At 39.8% G+C, this 22,541-nt stretch overlaps 2 protein-coding genes across 2 annotated transcripts in view; both read left to right on the forward strand.

Annotated features, from left to right (window-relative positions):
- The window catches only part of CNTNAP2 (contactin associated protein 2), a 1,390,705-nt gene that overhangs the window by 1,219,157 nt on the left and 149,007 nt on the right, over nucleotides 1-22,541 (forward strand). The gene's annotated exons all lie outside the window — the stretch shown is intronic.
- LOC142200711 (carboxymethylenebutenolidase homolog) overlaps nucleotides 18,359-22,541 on the forward strand; it is a 187,409-nt gene continuing 183,226 nt past the window's right edge. Inside the window, exon 1 of the mRNA XM_075271263.1 lies at nucleotides 18,359-18,362. The gene's annotated coding sequence lies outside the window, so the exon portion shown is untranslated. The remainder of the gene's footprint in view (nucleotides 18,363-22,541) is intronic.

Consider the following 22,541-nt stretch of genomic DNA (forward strand, 5'->3'; position numbering starts at 1 on the left):
AAGCTGCTGTCTGGTCTCTCCAACATACAGATTTTCAGTGGAACATTTGGTGCACATTATCAAATACACTACATTAGGTGTGCTACAGGTGAACGTACCTCGGATTTTATATTCCCTGTTAGAGTCTGGTATCTCTATCCTGTCAGTGGTCAGTATGTGAGGGCAGGTTTTGCACCTTTTCTGTCCGCAATATCAAGTGCAGCAGTGATAAAAACCCACTTGGCAAGTCTTAGAAAAAGGCAAATTACAGACATGAGAAACCTGAATTTTGTTGAATTCGTAGGGAACATTGTCCTCAAACACCCCCAATTCCTCCAAACTCAAGTTTATATTTCCAGTTTATCAGTCACCGCCATGAAATGAAGCAACGAGAGGAAATCTTGTCTAACATAACATATAGGCATATTCAGTAATTATTTCAAGACTACATTATTATTAAAATAAAAAACTAGAATTATGTCTTAGTGCACGAACACATAAATACACTTTTTCTGCATACAGATAGCACCTAAAGCAGAAAGTGACAACTGGTATTTTGGTGGGGGGGGGAGGGTTGTTGTTGTTGTTATTGTTAACAAATGACATTAAAAGATCACTTATCATACCATCTTACCATGACAAGTAATGGGCATGACCTGATACATTATAATATAGGTAATATGCCTACTAGACTATTGTACAACTGTTCATATGGACGGCAGATTTTTGTGGCCCTCAAAATAACCTTAGAACATACTGTGCAACAAAACCCTATAAACAGCAACTCATTTGTCTGCTAAGGGACATTAAGGCTAGCGAAAAACTCACAGCTAAGCACTTTTCACACTGAAACATGAACTTTTCCTTTTCTTGCAGTATTACAGTAGAAGTATTCCTAAAAAAAAATTCTGAGTTTGTAACTTTTGTGGACGGAAAACTCAGTGTGCACATGCAGATACACATATGTCTACCCTTTCTGTAACTGGAATTGGTTAACCCCTTAAGAATGCAGGGTAGTTTGTACGGCAATGCCCAGCAACTTTTTTGACATCTTTCTTCCCTGATTTCCAAAATTCAGAACTTTTTTATTTTTTGTCGACATAGCTTTGTATGACAAGTTGCACTTTAATTTGGGATAGATATAATATTATTATTAATTTTTGTTAACATTTTTTGATAGTCCATGTGAAAAAAACATTTTTTTCATTTTGTTTTTACAGCATTCACTCTGCAATACAAATGACATGGCAACTTTGTCGGATAGCTCATTATTAGAGATGAGCAAGTAGTATTCGATCGAGTAGGTATTCGATCAAATACTACGGTATTCAAAATACTCATACTCGATCGAGTACCACTCGCTATTCGAATGGAATACAGTCGGCCAATGAACACTGGTTCTTCTCCTACCTTTAGAAGTCTTCTCCGTGCACCTTCCCCGTGGCGTCTTCCGTCTCTGAATTCACTCTGCCAGGTATCGGGCCTGGGCAGAGCCGACTGCGCATGCCCACTTGTAGTGCGGACATGCGCAGTCGGCTCTGCCCAGGCCCGATGCCTGGCAGAGTGAATTCAGAGCCGGAAGATGCCGAGGGGACGCTGCACAGAGAAGACTTCTCGGAGGATCCAGACCGACCCTCACTCGTGGACTTGGTAAGTATAATTTGATCGAACATTGCCTACCCCTGAAACTAGCATTTCCCCCCCATAGACTATAATAGGGTTCAATATTCGATTCGAGTAGTCGAATATTGAGGGGCTACTCAAAACGAATATCGAATCTCGAACATTTTACTGTTCGCTCATCTCTATTCATTATTGCTTTTGTTATGTTTTACCTCTTTTACAAATAAAATGTCACTTTTTGAAAATGAACAACTTTCCTGCGGCCACCATATCCTGACGTCTATAACTTTTTACTGTTTAGGTGACAGAGATGTGTAAGGGGTCTATATTTGCATGGCAAGATGTACTTTTTTATTGGTACTATTGTTTAGTATGTATGTCTTTTTGATTATTTTTTATTGCTATTTTTGGAGAAAGCGTGGTGACCAAACTACATTATTTTATGGCATTCAAACAACTGAAGAACAAAGATCTTTTATTTTGCACCCAATACAGTTTGGCAAAGCCTAAAACGAGCAGTACACTAATACTAATCCTATATATCTACCATAGAAATGTAACCAGTATAAAATGTGTTACTTTGTAAACCCTCTGCATTACCTATCCAGTATGGATTTTAGCTTTCAGTCTTCTAATTTCCTGTATACTGGACTCCTATCATGCACCTTATTCTAGGACTCATAATATAGCCCTATATTGTGGACAAGGAGCTAAATACAAATAAAACTTATTAAATACAATAAAAAAAACTGATCACGACCTATTTGGTCTAAAAGAACTATGTGCTCCAAAACAATATCTGTCGGTAATCATATATTTAAGTATAGAGATATACTGTATATCCCTTTATCCATTCTAGATATATCCTGCCACTAAGGTTCCTTAATAGAGACACCTCATAGCGACCCCTGTAAGCAAATTAATGCCTACCAGTGTCTACCATGATAGTTTATCGACCCATGACCAGATTGTGTTATGGGGATACATTCAAACTGTGGCACCTATCTCCCCAACAAAACCATTAATCTAGTTATTTTGGGACAATACCCATAAGCTCCCATATACCAAACATGGGCTATTCCTATATGCCAGGAACTCTCTCTCCGGGTATCGGCACCGACCATCGGGACCTCGGGAACTGTAGTTTTAACTGCATAATATTGTTTCGGTTTCTTTGATCTCTCCTGATGTCCCGGGTCTACCTATATGGGTGAAACGCATTGAGAGTAATATACTAGGTCCCGTTTTAGCAGCATATGGTTACTACAGAGCTTATAGCGATGATGTGCAAGAATTTAACATATAAAATATACTGGCATAAAGGAATTAGGTATATGGGAATTTTTTATTTTTATAATTTATTTATTAGACCCTCTAGGGTTTAAATGCAATGCAAAATATTGGTATTGCCAGATAAGCCTTCACTCATTGTGGGTGCCAATAATCCACCCCAAAATTATATCTGGTCAGCTTTGACCTAGAAACCAGGGACCTTAATGTATAATACAGCAGAGACCTCAGCTCCTGAGTGGCTACCATATTTAAATGCTCAACATCCACCATACTATTACAGTGGATGTTGGGAAGGGGTTGAATGTCAGAGGAATGCAAAGACCCATCAGCTACCGAGGTGAAGACCCAGCGCACATCCCAGCTTCCTAGTGCAGCTCCATTATGGAGGCAATAATATGTGTGGGATCTTTTCCTCTGCTAGCTGCTGCTGGGTCTTTGTGTTCCACTGATATTAAGGAAATTGTGTGGTTACCCCCTTCACAGGTTTATTTTTCTCATTTGGTACATTATTTTGCATTGTATATTTGCATGTTTTTATTTGTTCATGAGTCATTTTTAGCATTTTTCTAGTGCTTAGCAATTTTTAGCATTTTTTCTATGTGGTGCATTTTTGTTGATAGCACTTTGCATATATTTGCTAGTTGTAAGTAGGAGGATATTTCTTCCTATAGACCACTGTGCGCTACTAGGTACTTCGTGTCAAGGCATTATACTTGCTCAGTTTCAGTAGGTCGATCATCCACATGTAGTGGTGAACTACAGTATTTGCTGGTTTCAATTGTTTGCATTATATGAGTGTTTTCTACTGATAAAGTTATCATTGTTGTCTTGTTTGGATGTGCATTTTTTATATTTTTGTTGCTATTATTAGGTATGGTTGTGGATTTCTGGAACCTTTAGCTGCATCCTATAGAATATATATATATATATATATATATATATATATATATATATATATAATGCTACCTACAGATCGAACTGCATGTTCAATGTGGTAGGATTCTTTAAGGAGCCACATTAAGAGCAAGGTGATGTATAGGGAAGCATTTAGATGGTCAGGAGCCACATTAAACAGACCTGAGAAGCAGACCGGGGCCGCTTTGTTATAATGGATTGATAATAAGGATCCTGAAATGTATAATGCACACTATACTAGGAAGGCAAATTTTGTATTTGCTTCTTCAACAGATAAACATGTACTTTAAGCTTAGATAGATTTCATTGTAGACCCCAACCAGGAACAATTTTGCTGTTTGTCTTCTGGTTTTATGAGAGGTACTAAACTATCTCCGAACCAGAGACACAAAGGTTCCTCAGTTCTTCCTGAAATCTGGCAGTGTCTTTGACAGGTGTCAGCCTTAGCCCATTTTCTGCAATGAACCCATTCTAAAATTCTCAGAGAAGCTAAGCTGCCAAAAAAGTTCTCTACACAATGTACAATATTATCAAAGCAAAAGCCTTTCTTCTCCGTGAGACACAGATGTAGCAGGTTTATTAGAGCTTATCTAAAACCTTTTTCTGTTCCTGGGGGCATCTTAATCTTTTAACTTTGACTTGCAGGATTCTCTTTTATTGTATCATACACATAGACCAGAAAGTACATTATGCAGTAGCAACATGTATCTGCCATTGTTGAAAATGCTATTAATTAAAATGAAATGGAAATGGCCAGAAAAACGCACTTCAGATTGTTCTCAGTGTTAGCCAATGAATAGACACAGCATTAGGCGGATACCTAACGTCTTAATTCGCTATTTTTACTTTTTTTCTTTCTTTAATTTTCTTTCATTATTGCTCATTTATTCAGAACTGCCATATTTATGGAGGTCAACATACAGATATGCTCTTCCTTGACTTTGGTAAAGGACTCTAGTTTCTTATGAAACTAATGTAACACACTATTGTGACATGCTAGCAAAATGTTTCACAGGCCGCAAATCACAACACAAACACTGGGTGGCTATACAGACACATATAGCATATGTCTTTGCAACACAATATTGTGAAATCACCTATTGCTAAGAAGCTGGTCTTTTTTGTCAAACATATCTGGTCACGTTTAGCCAAAAGGAAAGGTATAAAGACATATGAAGATATGAAATATCCTTCAGATCAAATAATTTCTTTCTAAATAATGTATATTATGGTGTTTTTATTTCTCCTTTCTACCACACTGGCATAATACTCCATAGAATCAAGGCTATTTCAGTGTAATGTCTATTTAAAGAGGACCTTTCAGGTCCTTGGGCACAAGTGGTATTATATACCGCTAGAAAGCCGAATTCAGCGTCTCATCGGCTTTGCCCTTTATGTGCTCCTGGGCCTGAGGTATCGGTGCTATTACCATAGCTCTTCAGTGTCAGAAGGGCGTTCCTCACAGTCTGTGAGGAACGCCCCTCCTCACAGTACTATCCGTAGCTCTGTATTGCCATGACTCTGAGCAGTGAGGAACGCGCTCATTGTCATTGTTGGACGGTAGTGAATGCACCCTCTGACAGTACAGTGATATGGACACACTGTCAGGAATACCCTTCTGACACTGAAGAGCTATGATAACGGCACCAATAGCTTTTCTCCTGGGGCACATAACTGGAAAGCTGATAGTGAGCTGAATGTCAGCTTTCTAGCGGCATATAATACCGTGTGCCTGAGGACCTGAAAAGGAATCTGTCAGATAAGAAAATAAAGTCCAGTGTAGTCAGGGAGAGAGGGGACTGTGAGGGAAGTGTCAGTCATGTCCAGTATGACTGGGGCTGAAGCTGCTCCCGCCCAGTGGCGTAACTAGGAATGGCGGGGCTCCGTGGTGAACTTTTGACATGCCCCCCCCAACCGACACTGAAGACCTCGACCAACTGACCCCTAACGCCGCCGCTGCCCCCACCTCCCCCGCGCGCATTTCTGAGCACACTATAATATCCTATATTGGCCCCTGCGCACAGTATTATGTCCCCATAGTGGCCCCAGTACACAGTATTATGTCCCTATACTGGCCCCAGTACACAGTATTATGTCCCCATACTGGCCCCAGTACACAGTATTATGTCCCCATACTGGCCCCAGTACACATGGACACCTATGAACAACTATTATAGTCTGGGGTCTTTTCAGACCCCAGAGTATAATAATCAGAGACACAGAGGGATACAAACAACAAACTAATGTTACTTACCTATCTCCCGACTCCCCTGCATTCTCCATCGCTGTCGGCCATCTTCCGGGACATCATGTGACCGGGGCCCTGCGTCACACAAGTAGGCCGAAGCCTGCCCGGAGCCTGGATAGGTAAGTAACACAGTTTTTTATGTTATCTTACCTCTCCCCGACCTTCAATCGTTATACTCGGGGGTCCGAAAAGACCCCCGAGTATAATAGTGCTTGTAAGCCCGCACCGTCACTTACCGATCCTGGCCCCTGACAGGATTGGTAAGTATATAGGGCCCTTTACCGGCTGGAGTAACTCCAGCTGGTAACGGCCTATTTTTTTAAAAAAAAAACGCAGCAGTAGCGGCTGTCGCCGGGCCTCTAATGTCCCGGGCCCTGTGGCAGCTGCTACCACTGCTACCACGGTAGTTACGCCACTGCTCCCGCCCACTATGACTACTTAAAATAATTTATATATGTTTTTTTATGCTTTCACACACTTATAACTTCACTTTGCTGAAATAGAAACATTATAGAAGACACCAATGGAAAGGGAATTACTTCATTCTGCAAATAATGGGGCAAGTTTGCGATGGAAAATCCACCAGGCAGGTTCCCTTTAAGTGTTCAGTAATTTAGCTAAACTGCACAAGTTATAGTCTAAAGACAATGCAAAAAAGAAATAAAAAGACAATTCTTTTTAATGCTTCTATTTCCAGAGGGATATGTATGGGAGCTACAAACCATGGCACCACTGTGTAAAAAACTCTAGCAGATTGTGACAATTTTCTTGCCAGGCGTGACCCGCTTGCGTTTGATACTCTTGCCTCTGGCCAGTTCGGTGCTTTTGATGCACCTGCCTGAGGCCAGGTTGGTACTTTTGACTCTAGTGTCTTGCGCTGCCAGGAAAGGTGTCATTCACACCCTAGCCCGGAATTTACAAACAGATTCACAGTGGGTTCCTGGCAAGCACTCATCTCTTTCTCATACACAAGCATGTGGCAGGCTTTCAACTCAGCGAGTCTGCTGCTGGCATCCCCATAAAACACCTCACTTGTTCCCATGCACCACTGATTTCCTTTACTTTTCAACAGTCAAAACAAATTCTGTTATTCAAGGACATCAAAGGATAGAAACATATCTTGGGAATTAGAAGTGGCAGGCTCAAGAAAAATATCATATCTTTGTCTGTATCTTGCTTGGTGCAGCTTTTCATTGAGAAAGCTCCATCTCCTCTCCCTGTCAGCCAGGAATCCAATATGATATATGAATATATTTTAGAGGTAGATATTCTGACCAAGTGACATCATAAATCACAGATATAGCTATTACTGTTTGGAGCCCACCAATGGAACTCCAGAGAACATCCGATTTTTCTTGTTTGGAGAAATAATGCTGAGGATATTACCTGTCCTGGGATGTTTAACACACTGCATTGGCAACAAGAGTTATTACTAAAAGAAGCAATATCTAGTTCGGAGAAATGTTTGTTCCAGGTAAAAATAAATCAAACTTGTATGTGTATTATCTACAGTCGCACCTGAAGCGTTATCCTGGTGTCAAAGAATCATTTGGTGACACAGGGAGTAATTCTGCAATGTGGCTTCATGCCCTGAACAGAATTTCTTCAAGTGTGCAAAGGCTGAAGAACATGAAAATCCACGCAAAGAATTCACAAATTTTGGGTATGTTCACGCAGCAGAATTTGCTGCTGATTTTCGTGTGGATTTCATTCCAGAATCAGCAGCATGCTTCGTCCTAGAAAATAAGCATCATGCTTGATCTTGCCAAGAATGTCCACACCAAATTCCTCTTCATTTTCCGCTTGGTGAACATACACTTAGGGTAAGTTCAGACAGAGTTTTTTTGGTCATTATTGTGAGGCTGCATCCGCCTGAAAATCCTGACCAAAAAGAAATCAATGGGAGCTGGTCAGTTCTTTTTTTCTGGGAGCCGGTTTGTTCCAGCTCCCGGAAAAAAAGAAGCGAGATGCTCATTCTTCAGGCCGTTTCGCCTCGTGATTCGGCCTGAAGACACACCCTCTTCCAAACTAGGCCCATTCATTGGGCCTAATCCGGAGCGGAGTGCACGACTGGATGCTGGTGCAGTGCACCAGCTTTCAATTGCGGCTACCCGGTTTTTGGTCCGGAACCTGAGGCGGAAACCCCATCTGAACTTACCCTAAAGGGCACTTATCTAAAAAATCTTTGACATGTCATACTCATAGTATAGTCATAGTAAGGTTTGATCAGTGGGAATTCTGGAGCTAAGACATCCCACTGATTGCAAAAACAAAACCATTTTCAAGATGCGGGTCCAGAAGTTGGCATTCTTTTGGACATTTCCTTATAGGACAAACCCTTCCAGATGGCAATACCCCTTTAAGGCCAAAAATAAGACAGAGAAACCTTCACATTTCAAACCTGCACCATAAACTCACTGGCTGATGTAACCTGAAGTTCCTGCACCCCAAAGTAAAATTTGTAGTAAGGTCAACACCTACCCTGCACCATTTATAACAAGGAGTTGTTTTTTTTTTGTATAACAGAGGGGTCTTTGTCCTAATCACACACTAGGAAAATCTCTGCACCCTCTAAAAATATGCCCTTGTACTGGTTAAGGAAATTTACAATGTATGCAAAAACTATAAAAATACAAAAATGGTTACTACTGCATTGACTAACACTAAGGCTAAGGTCCCACGTTGTGTAAACACAGTGTTTTTACTGCAAACGCCTCAGAAAAATGCTGTATTTTACAATACCGGCAAAGTGAATGAAATTCTGGCAAATCCCATTCACACATTCTGAAAAAATGCTGCGGGAAAGCTGTATTTTAAAAAAATGCAAATGTACTTGAAAAATGCAGCATGACAATTTTATCTGCGGAAGCAATTGTGTTTTCCCTATAGATTTAATAAGAGAAGAGAAAAGCAGAGAAAAGCACAGCAAAAACATAATGAAAGACGCTGTGGGAAAAAAAACATTACTTTCAGCTTTGTTTTTTTTCCACAGCATTTTTAGCTGTGTTTTGCAACATGGGGCCTTAGCCTAAGGGTAAGTTCACACAGGGTTTTTTGTTCAGGATTTTGAGGCCGTATCCGCCTCAAAATCTTGACCAAAAAGACAGCTTCCATTGAAATCAATGGGAGCTGGTTCGTCCTTTTTTCCGGGAGCCATATATTCCGGCTCCCGGAAAAAGAAGCAACATGCTCATTCTTTCAGGTGGATTCACCTCGCGACATCCACCTGAAGACACTCCCTCCCGACTAGGCCCATTCATTTGAGCTTAATCCAGAGCAGAGTATGCAACTGGATGCCGGTGCACTGCACTGCACCGGCATCCAGTCGCGGCTACCCGTATTTTGGTCCGGAACTTGAGCCGGCCTCCGCCTCAGGTTCCAGACCAAAAAACCCGGTGTGAACTTACCCTAACTCTCTATTCGAGACCTACAAAATATGCAGAGCTAATATAATTATGTGAAAAGGACTTAAGGCTAAGGCTCCATGTGGCTTCCTGCAGCAAAAAACGCTGCAGGAAATATGCGCTGAGAACAAATTGCAGTTCTTCCCGTATCACTTTATACAGAAAATTTGCAGAGGTTTCCCCTGTGGACTTTGTTTACATTATACCTATAGGGAAACCATCACTTAGCTACAGTATATAATAAAAATAATAGTAATAATAAAATACTATAAGAAACTATAACATCTATTGTTACTGAGTGCCCCCCTCCACCATATGAAAATAATTGTATGTCTAGGAGTAAGAATAAGGTGAAGACAACCAGTGCATAGATTGTTAAATGGCACTGAAAAGGATTCACTATGGACACGGTGGTGTAAATTATTCTGCCACCAGGTTTTAAGAAAGGAAATTTGTGCCACCACATAGTAATATCAAATATTTGCCATGGGAGCCTTCACCAGTCTGAACTCCATGTACCCATTGGGGCTGCTGGATGGCCTTAGCCAAGGGCTCTATGAGCAAGACAAAAATAAAGGGAGGAGGGGGCAACCCTGTCTAGTAACCTTTCCTAATTTGGACATGATCCAACATGATCCGACAGGGATGCATTTACATAAATTTTTGCCAGGGGCTTGGAATAAAGCACAAAACACCTGTATAGGTCTCTCATGAAAGTACCATAAAATCCCATGTGCTTAAGCTGCCAATAATGGATTCTGCAGCAACAAAATACTGCCATTTACTGTCAGGGAAACAGAGATAAGCTTATAAAATGCAACGTATATAAGAAAGTTGCAGAACATTTCATTATACAGTGATTAAGCTTTATTTACATAAAGCCAGAAAACCCTTTCAGGAAAATTAAATGTATTAAGAAATTCAGTTCAATCCACTTGAATGATTTTCACCTGGGAAACCACAGCACATTATATGCATGTAAACATGTAGCAATCACATTCTAATTAGAGAACGCATTTTAATTGCTCTAATTCAGATACATTGAGAAGCTGTGTACTGTATGCATGAACTGCTCTTTTCAGGTCCTACAACACAATCTCTATTGGGTTTATGTGAAGAATTTGATTAAAGTAAAAAAGAAAAAACATAAAGTGTAACTAGAAAAGTATCCTAGCACCTACTCCCTTAATTTCATGATTTAATTTGGACCTATTTTTTTAGAAATCATAATTTAAAAAAGCTAAATAACTAGAGAAATCTTCTGTGTGTCTCTGGAGTTTAGTTATGTCCCGTGTCTTCACTGTCTTGTGCCAGCCTGTAAGACAACTGGATGGAGCAGAAGCCTTCTTGCTATGCAGCAAGACAGAACAGCAGAAGATCCACTCCTCTTAGGGTATGTTCATGTGGAAGAATTTGGCACTGAATTTAGGCGGATACTGCTCAAAATCAGCTCCAAATTCTGCATGAAACCAGCCTCTGTTCACTTCCTTGGGAGTCAAATGATGATTTTTCCTCTAGCAGATTTTTTTCAGCTAGTGGAAAGATAAGCATCATGTTCGATCTTCAGGCAGATTCCACCTGATACCTTCTATTGAAGTGAATGGGATACAGCTAATACTGCCTGGCAGGTGCACAATTTAACACATATTTTGATCTGGAATTTGAAGAAGAATTTGGACAAGTTAAAAATCAGCTTCGATTTCTGAAGGTGATTTTTTTTTTTTTTTTTCAGCTCAAAAAAATTCAACTTCAAATTCCTGAAGCTGAATCTTTCAGCTAGGAAAATTTCCTCCATGTGAACTGCCATTTATAATCCTCAGCCCCTCTTGAATGAAACCTGAGCAGTAATGCCCTGATGCCAATACCCAGTGTAAAGAGTTGAGTGCTTCTAGTTCCATGCGCTGTGCAGATCTGGAGGCAGCAGCAGATGATCAATAGGGGTGGACGGCGGTGTTCAAATCCCAGTGATAAGATATACATGACCTTTCATAATGATAGGTCATCAATATCAGTCTTGAAGAACCCCTTTAACCTTACTGTTCTCTGCAGGATTTCTGCAAAATATTTATGTCAGTAACATGCAAAAAATACTGCAGTCTATCAAACAGTGAGGCCAAATAGATTTCGAGAATCAGTCACAGAGTCTGCCTAAGGGTGCATTCACACTGAGTAAACGCTAGCTTATTTTGTAGAGTAAAATTACACTTGTAAATTTTGCTATCCCATTGACTTCAATGATATTTTTTTACAAGTGTAAAAATACGCCTGTAAAAAATACGCCTGTAAAAAATACGCCTGTAAAAATACGCCTGTAAAATGTCATTGAAGTCAATGGGATAGCAAAATTTACAAGTGTAATTTTACTCTACAAAATAAGCTAGCGTTTACTCAGTGTGAATGCACCCTAATATCGACATAGGAGTTTCCCCCCCCCAAACGACATAGTCAATGGAGTCGTCCAGGCTCCATGTGTAACCGCAGAATTAGGTGTCCGCCTCCTCTTTGCTTGGGTTCCCTGCAATGCTATAGTGTGAACCTAGTGTTAGTGCTTATTTAAGCAAATTTAATCTTTATATTGTTTGATTTTTCAGTTATTCAGCTGCAGACATGTCTTTTTAGTAAATGCTTGATTCTTATGGAAATAACAATTTTCAAAGCTACTTCTTTTAGAACTATATATAATGCTGGTGTTTTACAATTTCCCCTGGAATACAGTCGGGAGTATTAATATAGGTCCTCTTTAAATAGATTAAGAAGATATGGATCTGACTCCAGAATATAAAAGGCCCACTTTGTAATATGTGAATAGGCCTTGTCTGCCAGAACAGAAGCTGGTTAGAGGTTCTCCTCCTTGACTCATAGAGCTTACTAACAGGAATTGCCATTGTGGTGCAATGTTGAATTCATGATTTCTTTAATAATGACAAGTTATCCCGGCCTGAGGCAGAGTAACAAGCTTGTACCATTATACTACCACCACTAGATCTGACAGTTTGCATCATGCTCTTACTGTATTGGGTTTATGCCAGGCATAATAGCTCAAAAATGTTATGTGGCATCATGAACATTGATGTTACCTGGGGCTAGAGGTCTACAATGCTCGTATGTTCTTGCGGGATCTTTAATGACTCCTGGATGACTTGATATAAATGACTGATATCAAATTATAGGAACCATTTTATTTGGGACAAATTATTGGTCCTAGAAATTTTGAGACCATCTAAGATATTAGGTCTTCAGATGGTAGTTTCAGAAATTTCTGTGACAGACTCATTCATTTAAATATGGGATACAGAAATATATTAGAAGAAACAATCCCATTTGGTGGATTGGAACAGATTTGTAGTTGCATAAATCAATGCAACAAATATACCCATGTCCTTCCTTAACTCTACCATTGACATGACACATTCTGAGATGACACAGGATGGCATATATGATGTATATTGTACACATGCATATAGTGGCCCTATTGCCCATTGTCTCCCATCTCAATAAGACATATACCAAGTAGTATACATTGTTTTTATTGCATGGGATAAACTCATTGATCTTACTGACTTCTATGACTTCTGCCATTTTCAGTCATCCATTGCCCATAAGCTGCCATGTTTAAAAAAAAAAAAACACACCATTTCTTTTTGTTCAACATGAAGTCTGATTCTCAAGCCAAATATGAAGAATATAAAAACAAGAATATGGGATATCTGGGAAGAAGTGAAAAATATCAAATTTAAAACTTTTCTTGCAAACCCCAAGGGTAAAGTTTTTGATGCAGTGTTGGTGAAATGACCTTCACATTTATGTAAATACTTAGAATTCAGTGAATAGAATAGAACATAGTCACAGCAGAAAGTCTGTAGGAAAATAGAAGGATTCTGGAAGGCCACCAGCTGTTGACAAGCAGGAGAACTAGAGCTTTGTCGTAGATGAAAAGAGAAACCTGATAATCTGATGTAATGAAGAAATGAAATAAACCATGGCACACAGATGATGTAAATATCTGGAGCTATTTGATAAGAACTGCATGTGAAGATGGATGAGAGCTGATCTGGAGCAAGAATCACAAGAAATGTTTACACACATTGCCAAAACTAGAATGCTTTCAAAATAGGATAAAATCAATATCTATTCATTGGTTGACCACATGGGTCTCATCTTACAGAAAGTATACACATTAACCATTGTGCAGATACCACTCTGCCATTAAAACGTACATTATTTCCATTATTTCAACAGCGCAAACAGAGATAAGTGTTTGCATGGTGGCTTATTCACGTGTAAATTCTGACCTACCTGAATAATATTTCTCACAACAAAAGGACTATTTGGCAGCTCTTATTGACAATTACAGCAATACTTGTCAATAGACATAGCTGTCCTATAGATCTGCTCAGCATGTACCAGTGCTTCAATATTTGCTTTTTGTCTGTTGAAGACGCTCTCTTGGGCATTGTATACACAAGGGGAATTTATTAAGAGCAATTTGTTTGTGTCCTTAAAGGCCAAAATTAACTTGGTCTTCAAGATTGTAAAGTTTAGGCTGCAGATAAATTTATGCTAAAAGGACACGCTTAAGCCACAAGTTTGTCCATTAAATTCTATGGTCATGTTGGTGTACCACAATGGAATCAAACCTATACAGTAGAAAATGTAACAGAAATGCAGGAGTGCTAGCACCCTATTCCCATGCTCAGCTGAATCAAGGATGCATATATATGGGAACTGTCTAAGGAATAGGTGTCAGCGGGCAACTAGTCTGGTCAACAGCTATTCAATGGCTATGACCAGCTATAGGGTCCATTCACACTACAGATACACTGACTGATTCTGAACGTGTGTACGGCTCACTCGGCTCATTCCGAGCCGTACACGCGAGCGCTTCCCATTCACTTCAATGGGAGCGCTCGTAGAGAAAAAAGCAGCCCATTCATTTCAATGGGGAGCGCTCGTATGCCGGCTCCCATTGAAATGAATGGGATCTGCTTTATACGCGCTGATTCTGAATGTGTTTTAACGTTCAGAATCAGTCAGCGTATCCGTAGTGTGAATGGGCCATTCATTGGACTACTGTAGTATGCTGAGAAACATATGGTTTGTTATTCCAGTTTCTATCAGTTTCTAGCAGTGGGTCTATATCTGGCTATAATACAGGGTAGCAGAGTTGATGGAGCTTCTTTAGTCATGGATGAGTCTATTAGCAAATTTATAAATGAAAATCCAACAGGTTTTTTTGTCAGTGACACTCAGAGAACAGAATAGCACAGAGTGACTCATATGTCACCTTGCCTTAGGAAAAGAAGTTTCATTTCAGCGAGACATATTGTCTTGCAAGAAAACATCTGCTACTGTTTAGAACCGCTCTATCATGGCATACATCTTTACTATTCCTTTAATCACTAGAACACGGAAGAGTCTCGATTTTTTGCTTTCTTTTTGCACAGGTAGCTAGTTATTTTTTGTCATTGAGAGCACCTACTAGCAGTGTAGCTCTAATAGGAAACAATGTGTAATAACCATTTACTAGAAGAAATGGCACAAATACAAGGAGCATATGGTGAAAATGGAAAACCACAGCAAACTGACATGGTGTCAGGATTTTGTACGGTAGCATATGGTGGGCCCATGTGTCTATGAATGTATTGTTCTTGTAGGAGCATTTCACGCACAGTTCCGCTATTCAGCTAGTCATCTGCAACTTGCACCTGGGAATAGAAGCCTTAGCAGATTAGATCAGGACAAGTCAGTGGAGACTCCGAGAGGAATTAGATATATATTACTCTACCCAGATTTTCCATTTTCTAACAGGTTACAATATTCCATGGTTTCTGGTTCTGTTAGATAGTGTCGGTAGATCATAATTGTTTTTATGAAAAAAAATAACAGAAATAATGTATTTTAAAGTAACCCAAAGCCTAGAAATGAGTGATAAAAAATAGGCAGGAAATATTATTATTCTCATTATTTGTCAGTCTGCAACATCTTGGGCATTGTTCAGACACAATAAGTATAGAAGAAATCCTGAAGATTTATTTTCTGGTGATCTCCTCTATCTTCAGTTAGTAGCCCGCTAAAAAGGTTGGGCTTAAGAAAGGGGAGGGGCTTAATAACCTTCACGGTAGAAGGAAGAGGTGCTACTCCGGTCTGCTGTCCTACAGCCTAAAGCTGGACATGAGGATGATCAGGGAGAACATGGCTGAGCTTCAGGGGCACAGAAAAAATATTTATTGCTAAGTTTTAATTGTAGCAGAGTTAGTGTGAATGAACTCTTCATTTGCAGTGTCCATTTGCAATATGTTTCGGGAAAGCTCACCCCATATGCTATACACAAACATATCTTTACTCCTATTCATCCGACACAGGTCAAAAGGGCATCCATAACACTAGTGTACATCAGCATACCTTTTTTTCAAGGATGGCATAGTCAGCTGTCAGAGCAATCCTGCAAAAAATATACTGTGGCATATATACTTTATTTAACCCAGCGGCCTTGTTGCCATGTATGTTCCTGTGTGAATAAACCTTCACTGGAAAAAAAGCTTTTGCAATCCATCAATGAAGGCTTTTTTTTTGTTGATTCCGTCTATCTACTGCTTGACTTATTTTGTCATCCATAAAGAAAGATGTATATCATTTAAGTCTATTTTAAAGAAGATGGAAGACAAGGGGAGAATTGATAGTGCTATTTAAAAATGCACCACAAAATATTGCAGTATTGGTAATACAAGGTGCAAAGACTAAAGGTATTATGCATTTAGATATTTTCTACGCCTACTGTAACAGTTTTGAAAGTGTCTAGAAAAAGGTTATGGAAAATATGAATTGTATATAAAGCAACACATTTTTTTTAAGAGGTACAACATGCAAATGTGGTTATAACTATACTTCCAGCGCAAGAGCTGGGCCATACTTTAGGTGCTGCTTGCGCCATATTGATACATTGTAGTATTAACGAATCACTTCCTCTGTTTCACCAAATGGTTTCCTTTCCTTATATACAACTACAACACTTGTATGCCTTCTTCTCCTGCAAGACACAGAATAATACGTGAAAGAGATGCTCAGTATATTGAAAGGGAATATACTGCTCTGCACAACAGCATGCAAATCCATCAGGGGTACTGGGTAGGTGGGCACTGAAGAGAGTTACATGTGCAGTATGTGAGTTTGGAGAGATATAGTAAACGGCTGTTTCTTTGTAGCCTACAAAGGTGCTTTGGTGTAAGGCCCGGTTCACATCTGTGTTTGGTATTCCGTTTAGGGAGTCCACTTGGGGACCCCCTCGAACAGAAACCTATGCACATTAACAAGTGGTTAGCTAAGAAAACACAGGGACCCCATAGACTATATTGGGGTCCGTGTGGTTTCCGTTCACTATCTGCACAAATCATGCGTAGAAAATAGTACTGCAAGCAGCACTTTTCTCCCCACATGTTTCGTGCAGAAACCACATGGACCCCATAATAGTCTATGGGGTCCCTGTGTTTTCTGAGCTAACCACTTCTTAATGTGCATAGGTTTCTGTTCGAGGGGGTCCCCAAGTGGACTCCCTAAACGGAATACCAAACACAGATGTGAACAGGGCCTAAGGCTCTGGGGCTCCTAGCCCTGCACACTATAGGTAATATATTGAAGATACTGTTGGCATCCACTGCCTATCCATTATGTTTGGGCACTGTGCCTATATGGCCGGTGAATGATAAGTAAAAATTTATGGAGTGTGATAAGTGAAAAATATATAGGCTCTGTGACTTGCTTTCTATGGGTAATACTGTTTCCTAATGTATTAATATTGCACTTGTGTCTAGCATTGAACACTGAACTGGCACTGTTATGGGGGTTCTATAGTTGGGACTATGTGGTAGTGAGTGATGCCACAGCAACACAACACCTGGAACAGCAACCGGAACGGTCACTGAGAGAAAGTAAGAAGAACCCAAGATCAATGTAACATTACAATTTTATTTGGTTGTTACCTAATACCCTATAACATGATGTAAGAGGGGTAGCTACATTTAGTGAATAACATTCTTATCTAACACTTAACATGATATTTTCTTTAACTAGTGATCTTTCATAAAAGCTTTTACAATCTTCACACAGTGACGAATGCCTTTGTTATATGATCTTAAATAATTCACAATTTTAGAACCTGAAATATACAAATGACCCTTAAAAATTAAGATTTTGTTCCTGAGCCACAGAAGCAGCCGGCACTAATGTAGATGTTTCTCTCCGGAGATATGGAAGACGATACAGTTCTGATGTTTTTCCTTCCATATCTTCATTAATAACTTGGCTTAATCACATAATGGAATTTCAGATTGGCAGTTCTTATTCAGAATTTTAATCTTTTTGGCTATAAACAGACTTTTAAGCTGGATGAACATAAAGGGATTTCAGAAGTTGGAAGTGAATTCTCTTATTAGCCATCTTTAAAGTAGAACTAGTGAGCTCATAAACTTGCAGAGTCTTGTTGAAAACTCTACATAAGAGGTATCGGGCTGATTTTTGGGTCTACTATTTAGCTAATATTTGCTAGACATTGCACGGTATTGTATTTTATTGTAGGACATGTAGGATAATGTTATTTCCAGCACAAATACTCTGTAAAATGGCAAAACTCTCACAAGTTTTTATCTCAATGCTCCAAGGGTGGAACTTTAAGGCTGGGCCCCATGTGGTATAAACCGTGTCGTTTTACAGTCCCTGTAGTGAATCCCATCCACACATTGCAGAACAATGCAAACGTTCCATTTTTGTCCATCGCAGCATGTCAATTATACCTATGGAAACGCCGGTGGTTTCCCTGAAGCAGAAAGTCCGCAGAGACTGAGACTGTACCTGTTTGGCTCTCAAGGAAGTGGAAAGGTTTGTTAGTGGATTTTGACCTCACACATGTTATGATCCTCTATACTCAACTGCATGGGTCTCCAAATCTGATAAGGGACATTTACAATACTGGATTCTATACCCCTTCAGGCACTAGGTACATCTGATACCTCTATACGCTTTACAGTTACAAGTTCGTTATATATAAACCACTGAAAGTAAAAGGGAATGGATCAGAGTATACTTCACACTACTCCAATGACGTTTTGTAATTTGTGTCATGTATTTAACATGTTAACACAATGTGAATCATATGTAAAATCACTTACAAAGTCACTGACAGTGGGGAATATCAGAGACCACCTCCTCATCTTCACACTAAAGAGCAGCAGCCATTTCACACCACAGACCACATGAAAAAAATTGATTTCCCTTTAGAATCATTAGATGTATTTAATTAAGATTTTGAATTGGAGCTACAATGCCTAATAAAATGGAGATTTAGCAATTGTAATTGGCTTTAAAATAAAGCGAGATGAAATAAATCAGCTTAAAGATACAGAACACGTTCACTTCAAAACTGCTTAAGGGCTAGTTCACACGTGGGGCGCCCGCGCGGGTTTTGACACAGAGAGAGCCGCGGCGAGCCGCGTCTCTCTCTGGTCAAAACCCGCCTGCCACGACCATCGCGATTGCGGCTTTCCCCTCCTATGTTGGCTCAAATGAATGAGCCGACATAGGAGGGTGCTGTCGCTAGGCGGAAGCCACAGCCCAGCACGCCGCGACTTCTGCCTGAAGAAAGGACATGTCACTTCTTTTCTCCGCTAGCAGCAGCCCGCCGCTAGTGGAAAAAAGAAGCCCGGCGGTCTGCATAGACCACCATTGTAAAGGGGCGGATTTTGAAGCGAAATCCGCTGTCAAAATCTGCCCCTTTGTTCACGTGTGAACAAGCCCTAAAGGGATTCTACCATTAAAACCTCTTTTTTTGTGGATAAGATGTCGGAATAGCCTTTAGAAAGGCTATTCGTCTCTTACCTTTAGATGTGATCTCCGCCACGCCGTTCCTTAGAAATACGGGTTTTTACCGGTATGCAAATTAGTTCTCTGGCAGCAATGGGGGTGGGCCCCAGCGCTGAAAATGCGATGGGGGTGTCCCCACTGCAGCTCAAGAACACAATCCTGCAACGCCTCTATCTTTGGCTGGATCCTCCACATCCCTGTCGTTTTCCTCCTGCGTCACCTCCGACGCCTGCGCAGTTGGCTCTGCCAGTGAGACACCAGCAGTGCCGAGTGTGAATGTCGGCCGGCGGCCATTTTTTGGAGACCGCTCCTGCATTGAACTACATAAAGCTATATATATTGTACTATAGATAGGTCAAATACCCAGGCTTAGTCTAAGAGGCTACTACCATAGCTCTGTGTGTGTGTGTGTGTGTGTGTGTGTGTGTGTGTGTGTGTGTGTGTGTGTGTGTGTGTGTGTGTGTGTGAATATTTGTCACCCATTCCTCACACTATTATTAATAGCCATCTGGTAAGATATGGTATGTTTTGTGATACAAATGTAAAACTTCTTTCTATACTGTGACATGTGTAATTTAGACAAATAGTGCATATAAAGTGGAATAGACCATTACTTTCTTCATTACTTTTCTACTATGATTATCCCTGTACTGTGACATTATGTGTAAATTACACCTGCTAGTGACCTCATTATGAGTTTTTTGCATGTAATGTGACATCATCTTTTTGTCAGGATTATGCCTGTGCTATGATATCATGATATCATGACATTACTGTGTACATTATCTCTGTACGGTGACATTACTGTGTGAATTATCCCACTTTTGTGGTATTGCTGCAGGCATTATGCCTGTGAATTCGGTAAACTAAAATAATCATAGTCTTTTCATGGTCTGAAATTGCTTCTGAAGGTGCTCACGGTCTAGTGGGACCCGATTCTAAATTTTGGCATGGTGTCCATTATTGCTAGTCACGCTCTGTCAGGTCGTGGTGTATTTACCTGGAGAATTTAAGATTTTATGTATTTGCAAACAAGTAACTATATGAACAATATGCTACATTGCTAACTTATTGCCCCACAGTACCATATGCTATTTATGTTACAGGTTGATCAAGTAGTAGTATATGCTTCAATGGATTGCTGTCTTAAAAGTGCAGGTCACTGTGGCTACTGGCAAATGATTCTAATCTTTGGTAGGTACAATGGGGGAAATAGCTATTTTTGCCACTTGTTTTGCACATTTCTGGTAGAGAAAATACATTTCAATTTCATTAAAGTAAAGACTTTTAAATCTACAACATTCATTGGACAAGGATAGAAGATGCTTAACCGTATTCTCAAGAACTGACTCATATAGTATGAGAAGATGTTGTGTAGCCCATACTGCAAATACTGTATCACAGTTTGATATGAAGTGCATTCCAAGACAGAATACCTGATATTAATTTCATATAATAGTGTACTTCACATTGAAACTTACCAGTATTAACAAAATCCTCAAAATTATCAGTATATCCCAGTTTATCATCCCTCCTTTAAATTGTCATATAAAAATAATGGCAGAAATGCAATCACACTTTTCTGTATGAGTATTTTAAAGGGGGTGTCCAACACTTTTCTATTGATGACCTATAAGTCATTGGTATCAGTTTGGGAGAGATGTGACTCCAGTCATTGTAATAATATTTGTCCCTGTTTGACAGCAAACCCTGCTTTAATATCCATGTGTTACACTAGATGAACATGGCCCAAAGGTAACTTAATACCTTTCAGATGATGAGAAGTTTTTTGTACCTTTAAAATAACTTGATAAAAAGGATGTATGAAGATGGTTCCTGCTGAATAAATGGACAATTTTGATCCCTATTTGGTGCATTAAAGCATTCCATTGAAAAGAATGACTGTTCAGCCATCATATTATATCAGAATTTATAATAAAAAATCTAGAGAAAACTAATAAGACAGAGAGGTGTGCATTGACCCCTAAGACCGCCACTAAACTTACAACAGCCTTATGACCTATAGCTGTACATGCTATGCATTGTTTTATTGGATATGTCTCAAATGTTCCTATGGCTGGAATATTTTGCTGGTTTCCTTTACTTCACTAATTCTGTATGGAAAACACATCTTTACTTTGCTGGCAATCTTGAGGAATAACTACATGTAATTATTTGGTAATGAGATCTTATTTAAGATAGTGCTGAGATTGAATCATCCCAATTGGACACTTTCACAACATGTAGAACATCAGTGAATTTAGATCTATGGATCATCTTGAAATATGACTGACTGGAAATTGAAGTATGCACATTCGCATTGTAATTGCCTAATTGCAGGCTTAATATATTGCACTGAGCACTGGCTGAGAAGGTGAGGCCCGTCAACGCAGGACTGAGTGATGTGCAAGTGTTTGATTATACCCAAGAAAAGTCTTTATCATATTCTACTGCATGGAAATTGTAATTTTGGATGAGGAAGTGGTTTTGTGTCAAGTTGAAATGGTTTAGTATTTTTCAGCATTCAGCAATCCTTGGGTTAGTAAGAAATTCTAAAAGTTGTACAGAAATGTGAAGGCATGCACTAAAATGACCCTGGCATCACGGGGTGATTATACTTTTTAGGGGGCACAAGAGGGCCATTATACTGTTATGCTGAAAACTTGTGCCCAGCAAACCCACTGTCAGCTAGCAACACTATGGATGAGATTTCTACAAATCTCCTCTAGATGCGGCAACTAAACCTGCAGCAGTTTTAAACCCAAAACTTGTCAATTACAGCCACAGGTCTCACTCATACAATACAAGGCTGAAAGTCACAGAAGACGTATAACAATACCAGCTATTCTGCCACTGCAAAACCACCCAACCTTAGGCATCTGTGCTGCAGCAGTTTTTAGAAGAACACTTTGTGGTCACATGAGTTTTGCTGCAAGGGGGCTGTTAGGAATACAGATGCAGCACTGAGAAACTAGTGAATACCAGTACCAGAAACACAGATCAAAATGGCTAACACAGCGCTGAGCATCCAGCAAACCCAGGGCTGCACCAACCCCAACCACACAGATTTTTCACCAGTGGCCCTGATGGTGGGAATGGACTTGGAGGCTACTTCCGGGCAGGGCGGTATGGACCAGGAAAAGCTGGATGCACAGTGCGCCACTAATCACAGTAAAATCAGAAACTGGGATCATTCACCAACAGATCTTAGGAGTGGAGACGGTCTG

The sequence above is a fragment of the Leptodactylus fuscus genome, chromosome 4, assembly GCF_031893055.1.
Source record: "Leptodactylus fuscus isolate aLepFus1 chromosome 4, aLepFus1.hap2, whole genome shotgun sequence".
Taxonomy (NCBI): Eukaryota; Metazoa; Chordata; class Amphibia; order Anura; family Leptodactylidae; genus Leptodactylus; species Leptodactylus fuscus.